Source organism: Prinia subflava, chromosome Z (assembly GCF_021018805.1).
Source record: "Prinia subflava isolate CZ2003 ecotype Zambia chromosome Z, Cam_Psub_1.2, whole genome shotgun sequence".
Classification (NCBI taxonomy): Eukaryota; Metazoa; Chordata; class Aves; order Passeriformes; family Cisticolidae; genus Prinia; species Prinia subflava.
In genome coordinates, this window is record NC_086283.1 from 10744752 (window position 1) to 10759910 (window position 15159).

The window sequence follows — 15159 nt, forward strand, 5'->3', positions numbered from 1 at the left end:
AAGGAGATGCTGTTACAACAAATAGCTAGAACAAAGGCTTAATTTCTTGTTGCCATTAAACCCAAATGTTAATGGCAAAAAGATACTTTGGGAAGTACAAATCCAAGGTTTGAAACTTTTATTACATTTATGTAAATTTGCCTCTAAAACACTTAAAATTTTCCTTGCAAGGTTAGAGAGACCTAGAAACAGCAAATTATTTTAAACGACCATTCATGTAGATGAGGTAGGCTTTTTGCCAGAAAACTGTTTTTTTATTCCTTTCCAGAAAAATGTCCTGCTAACCTTAATCTGTTGCAGTGAGGCATTGCTTAGATATTGAATTATTAGAACAATATTGGAAAAGAGTGGAAGTTGATGTGGAAAATAAACCTGCACTGCGCAGACTATAAAATGTTTAATAGCATTACTGTCACAATCGTACTTAATGGTTCTTAAATAATAGTGCAAATATTGCAGTAGCTCTGAGTCTTTAAAAATATGCATTTCATTAAATAGGCTTTTGTAATCAGTTGGGACATAATGTTTTCTTTTACACAGTTTTTATTATGAATGAAATGAGTTTTATTTTACAGCTTCAATCCCTCCTTTTCAGAAAAGCAAGTGAGGCACCAACTACATGCTACATGCAATGTACAAATCCTTCCATTTCCTTAAATTTCATCCTTGCATAAAATGTGTGTCACTCAAAGAAGCAGCATAATATTTTAGAAATACTGCAGTGCCATAAACTTAATACATTGAGAACAAGTGCTTTAAAGTACTTCAGTATTTTAGAGTACAGTCTGAGATAATAAAAAATAGTTTAACTGCGATATGTTAAAATGCTGTAAGTCATCACCCGACATACTTTCTTACTTGTAAGAATTCTTCGAACATCTAGAATGATAACATGTTGTATGTAATGTAATATGAATTTTCTGAAATTTTTTGGAGGATGAGAAGTGCTGTAAATGTAAGCTGATGTGCCTAATATAGAGAATTACCATTTTGTTAATTTCATATTTTTTCCCCTTGTATTTACAAGATCACGGATTGGGTAAGGTTTGACCAGTGGGTCATCTACTCCTACCTCCTGGTCAAGGAGGATGGTTCTGGAGCACCTGGCACAGGATTGCATCCACATGGTTCTTGCCTGTCTCCAATGAGGGAGACTCCAAATCCTCTCTGGGCAATCTGTTCCAGGCACAGTAAATAAGTTCTTCCTCATGTTTAGCTGGAACTTCCTGTGCATCAATTTTTGACTGTTACCTCTTGTCTTACTGCTTGCCACCACTGAGACAAAGCCGGGCTCCATCCTCTTGGCTCATCCTCCCTTCAGACAGTTAAGAAATGCCCTGTTCTGTAACTTTTCTGGTCCTTTAGCTTCCATACAGGCACAGTGGTGCAATGATTTGCCAAAGTCCAGGGAGCTGTGAACAGTGGCTGAACACTGGGTTGGCCTGCTTGGACCTAGAGCAGCCCTATGTGTGCAAGTGCTGCTCATGACACAAAGATGCTGGTAACTGAATGTTCTCTTTGTCCCTCAGCTGAATCTCAATCAAGCTGTTTGGCTTTGTGCAACAGAGATTATTTGAGAGTTTCTGCTGCAGACCATGCAGGCTGTTCTGCTGGTGTAGTGAATATGATGAACTACTCATTCTTAGAAATCATCCAGTGCCTTCTTTCCTCTGCAGAAGGTTTGCCTGATCTCTGAGTATACCAGTTGGGATTACTTTTTGGGGAAATACAGTAATTCAGTGAACCGTTCCTCATGTCATTAGGATTAAAATTTTTTTAAACTACTTTAAAGAAAGTATTTTTTGCTGCTCAGTCTTCTAGTTTGGCTGATTACCAGCTTCCAGGAAAGCCTCACTGGATCTTGTATTGAATCTATATATAAAGAGGACAAAAGCTATGCTGTACTTACAATGGATTCAGATTTCTGCATATGAAACCAGTTTATCTTCCCTTTCCATGTACTTGCTAATTAAAGATATCTTAAAGTGATACTGTACACCGAATTCCAAGTTGTGTACTAACCTGCTTTGAAGGCATATGATCATATATTCTTAAATAATTTGTATTCTGAAGAGTATGTTTGGTCTGCTTAAAACCTTAATCTGTAATATCAATCAGTATATAAATGTGTAAAAAAATGTGTTTAGCTATAAAGAATGTCCGAAACTTCCTATAATATTCTTCAGTACGAATGACATATTCTTTCAGAAAGAATGACAATGATAAATCTCTATTGTCTACTCAGTTTATAGAATTTTTCTCTGAAACTGTTGCAACCATCAAATTTTTTTATCAAGAAGGGAGAATATGATTTTTTTTCTGATTATAACCCCAGATTTTCAATTTCCCATTGAAGAGAAGCACTCTTTGAAAGACATTTCAAAGTTCATTGTAATTTCTTAACATTTTAAAAAATCTTAACATGCATAATACAGCATGACTTCATTCATCTGTTTTCTAAATCAATAAGAAAGTTAAATTGTATATTAAAACCTATCCTATTTGTGCTGTAATTTTTTTCTCCAAATATGAGGAAACATCATAGAAAATTTAAAAAATTAATCTATATAGTCTTCAGTCTGTGTTACTTTTGGTATCTTATCCCTACCAAGTCTAGCAGAGTGCAATAAGAAAAATTAGAGACCTTTTAAGAAGAGTCTCACAGTTATCAGTAGGTTAAAAAGAACTCTACTACATTTTGCCTTGGCTGATATTTAGCCTCAATCTTTTGAACTACCCAATCAATACTTTAAGTAAAAAAGCAAGAGGATCTAAATAGAAAGAATCAAAAACAGGTTCTAAATAGAAAGAATCAAAAACATGTAGCCAAGCAGGAAAAGGTTTGGCTAAAAAAGTAAATGACTGATGTTCATAACAGTTCTGGGAAAGGGCATAAAAAAATTGAGATCTGGTGGAGGAAAAGAATAAGTGTAATTGCGGAATGTCAACAGAGAAGTGTCTGGGAGGATCATTCAGAAGGGGCACTAGACAAGCAAAGTTGGTCTATCACTGCTCTCTACAGCACAATACCTGAAGACTGAAAGGAAGCTATATATTAAATACATGACAGTAGTTTTCCATGACAATGTGTACACATGTTTACAAAAAATATATTGGACATGCTGTACTATAAAAAAATATATTTTGGATTGGGACAGCCTGAAAAAAACCTTGTTAATTTCCAATAGAAATGTTAGATCCCCTTAAGTGTAACTGAAACCTCTCAAGAGTGACTGTGAGCCATGGACGATCTCTTCCAGGAATAGCTTTCTGTCTTAGTTTTCATTTTAATAGCAGTTTTCTCACTGTTACGTTTGTAGGCATTGGATAAAAACTATGATTGCTCTTTTGGATACTCAATCACTCAATCAATTCTTATTGCTGAGGGTATTGCTTGATGTTCTGAGTATTTCCTTCCAGAGTTAGGGGAACTGGCTCTAAGCTGCTGATTGATAGTAATCCCAGTGTTGTACTTACCCAGTCAAGGAGGGGATGGGTGATGTCTGCATTAATAACTTTGTACCCTGTTTGGCCCTCCTTAAGTAACCTCAGCATATTCCTAAAAATGGCGCAATGGACCCGGTCCTGCCACGTGTAGCATCTACGTTACTATACAGTACAGGAGTGGAGAGCTTTCTGTTCTCTCATTAAAAAGAACATCTTGGTTTCTATTCAAAAGTTACCCCTTTATCCTTGTGTGCCTACATTTGAAGAAAATCCAGGTGGGGACTTAATTCAGTTCTAGATGTTAAAATAGCTGTCAGCTCTTCTGTTTTATTGGAAGCATTGACGATGCCTCAGGAGGCTGTTAATGGCATGTAATTGCAGGAGTTATAATGAATGAAAGTTTTCTGTTAGACATCCAAATTTCTCCTGAGAAAACCACAATTTCTTCTTTTTTATTTTCAATAAAAATAGTTGCTTTACTAATGAATTGATGTCTGGAAAAAATCTTGTAATGTCTTTGGTAGATAACACTAATGAGTTGCAAACTGCTGGACCACATTCAGTGCTCTGTAGGTGAATTAAGTCCCTATTACGCTGTTTATGAGACACTCAGTTATAATTTAGGTGTATGTAGCATGCAAGAGTACAAAAGGTCTCATATATATAAAAATATATATAAAATTCCAAGTGGAGAGGTCATTTTTCTTTTCATTCCACCAATTTCCTTTGGTAGCCCCCTGAGCCTACCATATATTTCACCTTGCAGCCATGGCAGTGCAATAATTCTCCAGCTGAACCTTTTCAGGGAAAGCAGCTTATGTTTCACCAGTGGCAGGAAGCATCTGACTGAAAGGCAAATCATGATCTTCTGGAGATGGGATCCATGCTGCGTAATTCTGGGATCACTGTGGGTCTCTGCGGGGACAGACAAGTTTAATAAATTTCTTCCCAGAGGCATCTTATTTTCTGCTGCCTGGAGTTACAGCAGGCAATTTGCTCAACTGCTAAACTTCACTGTCTAGAAAATGCACAGAACTTAATTATTAAAATAAAATTTAAAAAGCTACTAATTTTTCTATTGCACTCCTGGCAGCCCATACTAATTTGAAAGTTGGCATCATTGTCATCAAAAAAGGTGATGTTACTTCGATGTTTTTATTAACTTTTAAAAACTGTGATATGCAAACAGAAAAATTAAGATAATAATGAGTGAAATAGAAATGTTATTATTATATTTAAAACAGATTTTGTTGGGTTGTAGATCCATATTGCTGCAGCTCACCCAGCCCCCTAATTGACTGTCATAGTCTATTCATCATGTTCTAGCTATTCAGTAGAAATTGTAAAGGGATGACATGATAACCCTTGAGAGTTGTACTATTCTATGCACTCTGAATCTATTAATTTTGCCTATTCAACGTTTAGAATATCATAGAGGGTTTTTTTATAACACTTCAGGTACTTTGTCCTAGGACATTGAAAGACCATACAAGCATAGAGAAAAACTCTTGTGTACAAGAGACAATTTCTCTTCTTTACTGGGACTGTTCCAATATTGTGAGTTACAGAGCTGTGCACACATCAGCTGCTCTTCCATGGAAGTATCTCTTATTTAAAATGCAGCAAGCAAAAAGATATTTCATTCTTTCATTCTGCTATGCATTTGGCCTTGATCCAGCTTACATATAAATTAAATTGGTTGTTTTCACGTAATTTATTTTTGATCATGTTTGTGTGTCTGACTGACAATAAGAGTTTGCCTGCCTGATAATAGTAACTTGCTTGTGCTCTTAGCTGTCTTAGAAGATAAAGTTGTGATGAGACTTGCTTGATACATGAGCAGTTCTACCTTCCTGAACTATGGGAAAAGTAGTGCTTGGCTCATATATTACTTGTATATTAATGTTAACTCTCTCTCTTTCTGTATATATATATATATGTAATACTCAGAACAAGGATCTTTTGAAGTATTTCACAGCAAAATAGAAGAGCATCTATCACTGTCATGACTCCTGTGGGAATAAATATTTTGTGATACCATAACTTTGAGACTATAGCTTTGTAGATTTTGCATGTCTTAAGAATTTTTATGTATTAGAGTAATGTTCTGCAGCTGGGTTTAAACACAGATATTAAGTGTGCTTAATACATCAACAAGTGCTGTTGGTAGCAAAGATCTTTGTTTTCCAAGGAAAGTGAAAGATGCTTTTGGAAGTGACTTTATTTGCAGGGAATGTTTGCAGTGAAGTAGTATGAGCTTTATGGCAGGTACAATGATCCTTTCTCTGGATGTAATAGGCATAGCTGTTAAAAGAATTGTTTTATTATCAAATTGTTACATTATTATCAGATGTAAAACTAGTCAAGTTTCTAAAAGATAATACAAATAAAGAAATTAACTACCAAAACTGCTTGTTGCTCTAGAGGACAAAAGAAATTTAAAAATTTTATACCCTTACAAGAAATTATTACTAAGGATTCTCTTTCTAGCTTCTTCTTGTAGTGTTACTCATCAGTTATGGTCAGCAATCACTGTATGAAAATGTTTGGTGATTTCCAAATTGTATGGCAAGCCAAATTCTGTACCATAGAACATTTCCATTTAAACTCTTTCCATCCTATTTGCATTGAAATGCTGTATGTGCAGGATAAGATGTCTTTAAGGCTAGCATAATTTTTTTATGAGTTTAAGTATTTTGAGATTAAATACGAGGAGTTGCAATTTTAGACATTTGAGCTGAATTTTCTAAAAATTAGCGATCATTTTTATTTTTCAAAGTGGAACATTTGTACAATTCCATTTCTTTTTTTCCTTTTTTTTTTTTTTTTTTTTTGAGGCAGCTTCCTAGGATAGATTATTGCCTTAGAGCACCAGATTTTCACTAATTAAGAATTAAAAAAAATGTTTTCCTTAATACACATAGTAAGTAACTGCATCATTTAAAAGTATTGTAACTTTAATTGCTTTTGCTACTTAATAATAGCTTGCTTGTACCTAGGAGGAAACACATGATGTGGACAATGTGGTTTAATTGCACTGTAACATTGTTAACTTATTTGGGAACACTGCTGGGAAATTAATCATGCAGTGGAGGTCATTGTTCTTGCATTGATTACTTGTGGTTCCTCAGAGGTAATGCTGTCAGTCCTCTTCTTACTAACTTTTCTCAATTTTTCCTGTATTAGGAAAATATTAGCTGTATTTAGGGCTAAACTGTTACTGGTGAAATGGAATTGTCTTCCTTTTATAATAAATGCTGAAAGTTTTGGCTTACTTGCTCTCAAAAGGCATTTCCAGTTCCAGTTTATAAGACAGCTCAACCCTCTTATGAAATGAAAATTTGACTGCACCCTTGTTGCCAGGATACAATTGAGGTTGTACCTTCTCTACTTTCTTATCTTGCAAACAGAGTAAAGTCAGTCGTGAAAATAATATTTCCAGTCCAGTTGTCACTTTAAAGTCTTAAAAGAATCTAAATTAGTACCCAGACCAGGTATGATGATTGTTTTAAATTCCTGGGTATTTTAAAAATATCAGTTGGAAGTTTTAAAGATGTGCAACATGGATATCATTAAACCAACTCTAGAAGGAGGTGATATGAAGTAAAGTTCTCAATATGTTTTGTGAAACTGACATGCTGGAATGCCAGATGAAACAAGTTCAGATTTATCCTCTATTCCCATTGGAACAGAGTGGGTTTTGTGGGTCAGCATGTCTAATACTGTATATGCCAGTCTCTTTTTATTTCTCTAGAGAATTAAATGCTTACTGTAATTTTTCTTGTCTGCATATATATGATAGACAAAACTATTTCAAGAAGCATATCCAGGCAGCTCTTCAGTCAGGAAGTACTGAGCTTCACAATGCCTCTTCATTCATGTGCCAAGCTTTCTTGTATATTTTGGAACAGAGGACCACCGTTGTTTTTCCCCAGAGGACTTATTCCTTGGAGAAAATGACATGCTGAGACTTAAGAGTTGTGGCATTTCAGGTGGTATTTCTGATATGCAAAGCCCAGGCTCCAGAGTGTTCTGGAGTTAAAAACCAAGTATATATTACAAGCTGTGGTCTTTGAGGGGTCCTAAAATTTTTTGTCCTCATCTGTAGAGATGTCACATTACTTGTAGAGCTCTGTTTTTTAAAGTATAAGGTCCGGTCTTTCCAGAAGTGGCGCTGGGATGTGATTTTTGTTTTGAAGAGACAAAAGTCTGTTTATAAAAAATTTATAAACACACATGTTTCTACCTGCACTCTTGGTTAGAAACTAGAATTTCCTGGCTCCCCAAAATTGTAATGTGTGCTGGAAAGATATTTGGTATCTCAGAAGCGCAGTATTTTTTGAAAGTAAACAACAGAGTTTTGGTCTGTAGGATGTACTAGTGACTGTTTCCAAAGGAGTCATTCTGCTTTTCTAACTTTTCTTCTGAGGTGCTGGATTTTTGCTGTGTTTCTGGACAGCAACTCTGCGCTTGGAATTATTGTGGTTTGGGAAATGCATCTGCTTATGCCTTATCTATATAGAATTCTTGAGCAAAATGGCCAGTGTGAGCTCATCTGCTTCCAGCATACTTGCAGAAAAGCAAAGCTGGTATCTGTGTTCTCCAAAATGATAATGCTAAGAATCGAAAAAGACAAGTTTTACATTTACTGTGAAGAGAAATGACTGCCTGAAATGGATTGAGAAATGGATGTGCTTGTGACGCATCCATTCTCTTTTATATGATGTAGAAAGGCAAGTTGTGGATGAGAATGGGGAACAGCTTTCAAGGCACCTTCGTGTGAAATTTGATAGAATTAAATGCATTTCAGCTTACACTCTTTCAGGACAATAATCCTCTCACTACTAAATCCAGACCAGATGTTCATCTGAGACTGGACATTTCTGCTTCTTTTAATTAATGCTCTTACAGTTCTCCTTTTGAAGCCTGGAATCTTGCTAGTCAAGAGAATCTTGCTTCTCAAGAGAAAATCTTCTAAGCTTGTACCATGAAGGAGAGATGTGGTTATTTTCTGGCTCTTGTTTTGTGAATGTGTTGCATCTGCAGAATTCTGGCTCTTCGTACCTTGAATTTTTATGAGCATCCCTCCAATCCTTCCTATCTCCTATTTACGAGACAAGCTCCTTTACATTTTGTTTCAGGAAGTTGTAACTGAGAAGCACATTTACGTATTTTGGAAAAGATTCATGGCTTCCAACAGTGCAGCAGAATGTGGTCACCGAGGGAAAAGAGAAACTGATAATGCAGAACCAAGTTGTGATACTTCTCTCTATAAGTAAAAATCCCATATATTTTCAATAAAACTGCAATATATATGTTCAATATTGGTTAGATATTTCTGTCTTCAGGCAAATATTTTCTTGAATAGATGTGTCCATTTTCAAGATAAAACATAATACCTAAGTAACCTAGAGGTATTTATAGCTGCTCTTTTATTGAACAGAAGGAGAAAGCAGTTGGGAAAAACTACTGTATTGGATTAAAAAAACACTGGCTCAATTTAACTTTCTGTTCTGGAGATCGAGAAATATACTCACCTTTACCTGATGGTCAGATTCAGATTGGTTTTAACTGTAGGGGGAGTGGGGTAATAAATATTAACTAAAAGCAGCCTTTGCTTGCATTGTTAAAAATTTCACAGAGGAAAATGTTTCATATAGTTAAAATGTCAAATATCAAAGCATTACACTTTTTTTGATCCCTTTAAAGACTGCAGACCTTAAGGCTTAATTTCAGAGAGGTATCTGGTTATATATTTCTAAATGTTCGTGCTATGATTTTTCATTGGGCTCATTTTAACAAGAATGTAGAAAGAAAACCTGAAGGACCAAAGAAAGATCTTATTGTAGATTTACCATTCACTGACAATCAGTCTGGAAAATTAACTTCTTGAACTTACGGTAGCTCAGGTTAGATGAAGTACTTTCCTGTATGTGATCTCTTTAGTTATTAGGAAAATGCATTTAACTGCTGGTCCTGATTAATATTAAAACATTTTAATTACTTGTATCAGTAATTTTCTGTTGCAAGCTGCTATTTGCTATTTTCCAAATTGAATCAATATTTATGGCCAAATATCAAAATTAGACTTTGATCAGAGAGAGAAATTATAATTGCTTTTCCATGTAAACTTTTCCTACTTTCCTGAGAGTTTGTCCCCTATTACTCAGCCAGACTCTGAATTAATAAATTTAGTTGTCTTTGAATTTGATTATACTCCAAACTGATTTTATGCAGGTAGCTGTAAAGGAGAGTTAGTAAAGAACAGCTTTCAGAGTGTGAAGTGACACATTTGAATCTCAGGAGATAAAAAGCATGTGAGTGTTTGTACACAGTAATTATATACTGGTTGAATACAATTGAAAATAATAAAAAATAGTAATATAAAGAACCAAGAAAGATATTTTTCAAGACATATTTAATGTATAATAAATGTTATTTCAGTAAAGGGAAATTTCTTTTGCACATAAAAGCAGTTAGCCTCTATTTTCCCTGAAACTTCTAGAAAACACTCAAAATGAGAATACCTCCATGAATTTTCATTGGGCTATGTTTTTCTCTCTGGTGTTTTAAGTAAAATACAGTGTTTACTAAACCGTGGTTGTCTACAGAAGCACTACCATTTCTTTTGATTTTGTATTCACAAACTGTGCATTTTGTGCATGATTCCAATGCAAATCAGCATCAAAAACCTTATATTTGATGCAGTTGTAGTTGAGAAGTGATCAACATGCAGTTACGCAGCTCAGCTCATATTCAGCAACATGGCTGTGAATGAAGCTTGGTGTAAAATGTTGCTGATAGGCAAGTTACAGGAGTTCAAAGCTTAAAGTTGTTCCAATGAACATGTTGAAATTACAGGTGTTTTCAGACTGGGTTTGTAAGCTATTTTATCTTTCTGCAAAACTTAAAATATTGTAAGTAATCTGTAAGGATGTGTCTGCCACAGTTTCAAATTCCTGTCTGTGTTCTGGAGAATTTTCAAAGGGCTTTCTTTTGCCTAAGTACTGTAAAGTGGTTGAAAAATAAAATATAGAGTAAAGGCATATAAATCTAAAAAAAGATTCAAGACTTCTTTTCTGCCTCCTCTGAATGTCTTACATATAGAATGTAGTAGTGCCACTTTGATTTATCTGTAGTCATGTATTTATCTTTTTTAGTGCACCTCTTACCTGGCTGTTAAACCAACGGTTTGAGCACTAATTTGCCCCAGTGGTCTCCAGAATGTCCCAATGTACCCCCTCAAACTCACTACAACCAGCCTGTTCTTCACTCAAAAATCTCTAATTTTTTTAAAGAACATGACAGTAATTCCCAGTGTCAAATTTGCAACACATATCGAACCTATAGTAACTGTGGCTTTTACCCTTTAGGAGTCTTTCCCTGAAATCACAGTCACCATATGGGTCAGGTTGGAAGGGGCCACACTGAGCTATCTGGTCCAACCTTTCTGTTCAAGCAGGTTCACCCTAGAGCACATGACACAGGATTGCATCCAGATGACTTTTGGATATCCCTAGAAAAGGAGACTCCACAATTTCTCTGGGCAACCTTTTCCAGTGCTCTGTCACCCTCACAGTAAAGTTCTTCCTCATGTTCAGGCAGAATTTTTTGTTTCTGTTTGTGCCTCTTGCCTCTCATCATATTGCCTGGTATCACCAATAAGACCCTGTCTCCATCCTCTTGGCACCCTTCCTTCAGATACTTACACACACTGATAATTACTTCATTATTGTTATGGGTTGTGATGCATTTGTGATGAAAAATACAAATAACAATTTAGCAGCAGAGATAGACCTTTGAAATATTTATAGAGACTTTAATTTAACTTCACAAAAACGAGAGCTCCTAATGTAAATGTATCTTGGCAGAGGTACATATTCATAGCACATTGTTTCTGTAAGCATTTGTGGAAATAAAAGATACACTTAGAAGTAAATTCTGAAAATATTGCTAAATATTTGTGACTGGGAAACACATGAAAAAAAATCTTTTTATTTGTCCAGAAAAAAAAAAAAAATTTTTAAACAGACGTCTGAAGCAAAATATTAACTGAATCTTTTCCTCATATTCCTGAGATATTTTTCATCTCTTATCTTTGGAGATTCAAAAATATAATTAAGATTTTTTTTCTCTTTTCTGCTGTTTTCCCATTTTTATTTAATATAGACATTTTGCTTTGTTATGAATTCTTTTTGTCATAAGCATTTTGCCCACAGATGAATTGCTATATAGCAGGAAATAAAAAATTCTAATAATGTTTTAGTGTGCAAGGGGGTTTAATTTCTTCAGAGAATTATTGAATTTAATATAATCAATGACAAGAGCTAAGTAAACTTGACCCAAATACATGGTGATTGCCCATTGAATACTATTTCATATTGTGTGTCTGTAGTGGCTGATCCTCTATGTTATGAAAATTGTGCAGGCCAGCCACTGTGGCAGCATTCGATTGTAGGTTTCTGCCGAATCTACAAACTAAAGAGGGATTCTTCCATAAAGTTCTTTTTACTAATAGTGCCACAGCTCAAGCTGAGACCTTGAACAAAGAACTCTCTGGGAAATTATACCCTTGCAATCTGAATTCCCCACCCCTTTTGTAGGAGTTGACACCAGTAGTCGTATAAGGCTTGGGTTCTTCTCTTTCTCATTGGGTCCTTTAATTTTCAAAAGAATGAAAATGGTGGGCTCTTTCTTTTTCAGGTGGCCTGTTTCTTTTCTTAACTCCAAGGCTGCAGCTTCTGTTGATGAGTGTGTCTTCCACGGATGGAAGTTTTACTTCACTCAATGAAAGTTTAACAATTCTAGGTGAACATTCCCAGCTGGTGGACTAAGGTTTGGCAAATTTAACTGCTAACACTAAGCAAGTTATGCTAAAAAAGATGTATATAGGTAGCACGCTATATAAATGTAGAATGTATGCACAGCATGTATGCACAGCATATAAATGTAGACATGGAACTAGATATTCAAGGGACAGGGTGGATCAGAGGACTAGTAATGTAATCCAGGCCTTTTTGCCTCCAGGTCACTGGGTCGCGTCTGTCTCAGACTGGTAGTGACTAAAATTCATTGCTATCTAAAGCTTGGTCAGTGACCTATGTAAAATGAGTTGCTGCTCTTAGTCAACTTTCTATTGGAAAGGTGTTTGTATCACAAGAAACACTGTAACTGGAATCTTTCCTGATTGATAACCTTTTTAATGGGGCCAAGCACTCAATTGTCAGAGAGATGAGGTTTTGCTCCTAGCATGCTGTAAGGGTTCCTTGTTTCTCCTTAACAGTGCAGGCATTTTCATTTCACAGCAAATAAAGAAACCCCTGTATTTAGTGTTTTAGTGACGTGTGCGACCTCTGGGCTGTGCTGTTACTGTCTTGGCTGCTTCAACGTTAGAGGAAAACGTGTATGTACACTTAGAGCTTACAGCCTTTAATCCCTTAGGAAAGAAATTCTTTAGGGAGGAGGCAGGAAGATGCTTAGGGCCAAATCCTACAGTACTTTGCTGCTTCATATTATCCAGATCCTTTGTGTGACTATACAATCCTTCAACGACAACACAAATCTTCTTCTCAGTTTCTTCATGTGTTCTCATGTTTCCTTCAGAAACATTTACCATTTTGAGTATTCTCCTAAAGTATATTTAGTGGAAGTTCTCTCCATTTCTTCTCCCCCTTTCCCTTCACAGCCATAAAATTTTAGGGTGATTTACTGAAGCCATTTGTAGCTGAATTACATATTCCCACTGTCTATTACAGCAATGTACACAGAGCCATGGTAGGGAAAAAGCTGAGATAGAGACAGCAAGGAAGCATACTCAGATCTGAGGTAATTTCACCGGCAAATCTAAATATAGGAGGACTGTGGGGGGATTTAAGGATGCTGCAAAAGCAGTAGGTTTTCCTCTGTTGTGTAGGAGAATATCACACAGCATTTTTCACTATTCCCCAGAATTTTGCTGGCAGATTATTTTTTGCATCCTCTTCTCAGGGGGAAAGTTACCACGAGGCCAGCACCTTTCTGGAAGGTGGGTTACAGTATTTGCTGTAAAGTATTCTATGTGTCTCTTTTTTTTTTACTTTTCCTTCGAGAAAACCATCATTCTTCCTTATCATTCACTGCAGCCCATGTGTCTACTAACTCATGCCTGAAGCATCATCTCCTCTAGGGTTCCTGGTTTTAAAGAGGATCTATGTGATAGGGTCCTGAATACTTATTTAGGTACATAAATAAATGATATCTAAATTTCAGAAATAAAAAGTTTCTGCATTTCCCAGCACTATTTAAAATTTAGATTATTTAAAATCTAGAACAGCACAGTACAGTAAGTAATAACAATGACAGTAAGCAATTTTTAAAATTTCTCCTTACAGAAGCATTGGGAATGTGTGTGAGCAATGGATATGTGTTCCCTTCTGCATAGCAGTTTGTCAAAGAATGATAAAATCAAGATTATTGTAGAGTTTTCTACTGTGTGTGCCACATCCACTTACTATATTTAGAACATGGTACTTTTACATTTGTATATTGGCAGCTCATTGCTCAGTGACGCCAGCCTCAAGAGAACATTTAATGTTAATTTACAGAATCCTGATGCTGCTCAGAGGAAGATACTTTTGCAAAAAATGAGGCAGTCTATCATGATCCTCTCTGTGCCTAGTGTGAGTACTACTATATTGCTAGAAACTGTAGAGTTTCAAAATAAATTATTGTATTTTCTCGTATACTAGCAAAATAGAAATATAGAAATAATATAGAATCAAAAATAGAAATAATCACTCTGATTTTGATTGTCTGACTAGGCACTGAATGTCTTATTCTGTATGGCACAGAAACAAGCAATGTACTCACAGTTCCCCACCTCTGTATATTCACATATGCACACAGAAGAGATGATATTTGTTTAAATACATTTTAGAATTGTTTTCAAATTAGAATTCTTGGCTTTTGCCTAAAAAACTGTAATTGTTGCAGAGATGGGTAAAAACATCTGTTTAATTTCAGATAGATGTTTTCTTTCTGCAAATGTATGCTAGAGGAACCGAAAAGTTACGTATCAATAAAATAGGGAAGACAGGCTTTTCCATGTTGACTTTAATACTTGCTTCACAAACAAGAAATATTTCTCTTGGAACTGCCTGTTAATGCAGCATACTGTAAAGATTCTTGAACTGTTTTAGATTTCTGTTTTATTAAAATCCTATGGGAAAATTTTCTACTTTACTTTCTGTAAAAAGATTGGATGTATTTATATTGGTCATGTCTCCTCTCCACCCATATTAATTAGAAATATTTCCTTATCAATTTACACACTTTTTTTTTTTTTTAAGGCAGCATGATTATGCCATCCCATCTTTATTATTGATAAAAATCCACACTGCATTCTAAGGAAGAGAAGATTTTAATTTTTCCTATAATTTTTCATCTAATGTTTGCAAATTTCAGTGGCTGTGAGATGCATTCAGCATCATTGGCCTGTCAGCTCCGATTGATGTCACTTATTTTCCTGGTCCCAAACATGCTGCTCTGCATGTTGAGTAATCACAAGCAAACACAGTGAGCACTTGAGGTTTATTAAAGGATGTAAATGGGGTGTGAACCGGAAAGGATGACTAAGAGTTTAGGATTCTGAATATAAAGGTTGTGAAAACAAGGCAAATGGACCAAAGTGGTGGTGCACTCCCCCATAATCCCTTTCCAGGCTGCAGTGTGACC